General features: G+C 41.8%; 1 non-coding gene across 1 annotated transcript; it reads right to left on the bottom strand.

Annotated features, from left to right (window-relative positions):
- Positions 1-292: 292 nt before the first annotated feature.
- LOC120105728 lies at positions 293-401 on the bottom strand. The gene has a single exon (XR_005508044.1). It is a non-coding gene; the product is annotated as a small nucleolar RNA R71 (small nucleolar RNA).
- Positions 402-2,564: the final 2,163 nt, after the last annotated feature.

Genomic DNA, 2,564 nt, shown 5'->3' with positions numbered 1-2,564 from the left:
GCTGGGGGGGAAGGGGGAGGGTAAGATATATCTTCCAGAGTATCATCTCACCTGCTACCTTCTCCTTCTCCTTCTCCTTCGATCTCCTCTGACTTGATCGTCGGAGGGCCCCCACTACCCCGGTGGTGGTGCGAGGCTTGCTTGCAGGTTTCACGGCGGAGGGCGGAGCGCAACCAAAGCAACTCAAAGGGAACCCCGTTCACACCGCTGTGCCAATCGTTCTCCGTTTGGACCACCAGCAACAATATGCAGAGAGAATTTTTGAAGAAGTTCTTCCCCACACAAAGGACCAACTTTTTGAAAAGACATATCAGCAATTTCCAACAAAAAGATAATGAAACATTTTATGAATGTTGGAAAAGATTTAAAGACCTTCTTCTCTCATGCCCTCATCACGGATTCGAAACTTGGAGAACCATTAGCTTCTTTTATGAAGGTTTATCTCCACAGTTGAAACAGTTTGTAGAGACCATGTGCAATGGTAGATTCTTAGAAAAACAACCTGATGAGGCATGGGAGTATTTGGATTCCCTTGCTGAGACTGCCCAACTTTGGGATAACGGGGATTGAAACAACAAGTCTTTGCCTAAGCCTACTAGCTCTGTACAGGGAGGCCTTTACAACCTCAGAACTGAGGATGATCTTCATGCTAAAATGGCAGCCCTCACTAGGAAGGTAGAAGAAATTGAGCTTAGGAAGGTTGAGCCTGTCAAGACTATAGAGCTTAGAAACGAGTGTTGTAGTATCTGCGATATGTCGGGTCATACCACTACAGATTGCCCCACCATACCGGCATTCAAGGAAGTCTTGCACGATCAAGCAAATGCTATGAACTCCTACCAAAAGCCTTATAACGATCCATACTCGAATACCTATAACCCTGGTTGGAAGAATCATCCAAACTTTAGGTGGAGAAATGATCATCCTCAACAGTCACACCATTCAGCTCCTCCACCTGCACATTCTACTTATGCACCATCACCTTCTCAAAAGCCAAATATCGAGGATACCTTGCAATCCATACAAACTTTTCTACAAGGTCAAACTAATATCAATGCTCAAAATACTCGAAATTTTGAAGACATAAGGAACCAATTGTCAATGTTGACTACCGTCCTAAGTATCCAAGAGAAGGGTAAGCTTCCAGCTCAATCCCAACCTAAGCCACAAGTGCACGGTAGTAATAATATAGCTCCTTTTAGTTCGCATACAGAGCATGCAAAGAGCATCATGACTTTGCGTAATGGGAAAGTCATTGATCAAACCGTCCCATTGAGACCGCAGGTCACTTCTAATTCTGATGCTCCCAAAGTTGATGAAAGGGATAAAGAAGAAGTTGAGGTCCCAACTTCTACTAAGAAAGTTGAATGTCCTTTTCCTCCACCTTTTCCACAACGGTTAAAGCCGTTGCAAAAGCTCGAATCTAATTCTGAAATTCTTGAGCTTTTTAAACAAGTAAAGATCAACATACCTCTTTTTGATGCAATCAAACAAGTACCCTCATATGCCAAATTTTTGAAGGACTATCAAACGCCAATTAAATGTTAAGAAGAAGGCATTTTTAACTGAAAATGTGAGTGCTATTTTGCAGCACAACATTCTCCCTAAATATAAAGATCCAGGTTGCCCAACCATTTCATGCATCATAGGCGACTTTAGGATAGAGCGAGCATTGTTAGATTTAGGGGCAAGTGTGAATTTGTTGCCATATTCTGTATATGAGCAACTTGGTTTAGATGAGTTGAAGCCAACCTCCGTCACTTTGCAATTAACTGACAGGTCAGTTAAAATTCCAAGGGGGATTGTCGAGGATGTATTAGTCCAAGTAGACAAGTTCTACTTTCCTGTCGATTTTATCGTATTGGACACACATCCAGCTTCGAACTCATAGTCTCAGATTCCGGTCATTTTAGGACGTCCATTCCTTGCAACTTCTAATGCATTGATTAATTGTAGGAATGGCATCATGAAGCTTTCTTTTGGTAACATGACCTTAGAACTGAACATTTTTAATGTGTGCAAACAACCTAATGATCCCGAAGAGAGTAAGGAGGTTGATTGGGTTGAAACTATCGCGGAGGAATATTTGTTAGCTGAAGCATTTAACGATCCATCCGGCGATAGTTTAATTGATTGGTGTTCTAATGGCACCAATAAAGATGATTTGTTGGTCAAACCTTGTATAAATTTTTCGAACGCCATGATGATCAATGGGTGGAGACCAAAAGTAGAAAAATTTGAACAGTTTCCACCTCGAGAAGCAAAGATAGTACCATCCCATGAGCAAATGCCTAAGCTCGAGTTAAAACATTTACCGAAGGAACTCAAGTATGCCTTTCTTGGACCCGAGGACACTTACCCTATAATTATCTCATCTGATCTTAATCATGACCAAGAAAGAAAATTACTTGGTGTTCTAAAGAATTATAAAGGAGCTTTAGGGTGGTCCATTGCCGACTTGAAGGGGATTAGCCCCTTAGTTTGCACGCACCGGATATATTTGGATGTTGCCCAAAAAGACAACCCAAGAGGGGGGGTGAATTGGGTTTTAAAGTAATTATTGC

The sequence above is a fragment of the Phoenix dactylifera genome, unplaced genomic scaffold (genome assembly GCF_009389715.1).
Source record: "Phoenix dactylifera cultivar Barhee BC4 unplaced genomic scaffold, palm_55x_up_171113_PBpolish2nd_filt_p 000351F, whole genome shotgun sequence".
NCBI classification, from domain to species: domain Eukaryota; kingdom Viridiplantae; phylum Streptophyta; class Magnoliopsida; order Arecales; family Arecaceae; genus Phoenix; species Phoenix dactylifera.
The sequence above is the reverse complement of the archived record's forward strand: the minus strand, read 5'-3'. Positions and strand labels throughout refer to the sequence as shown.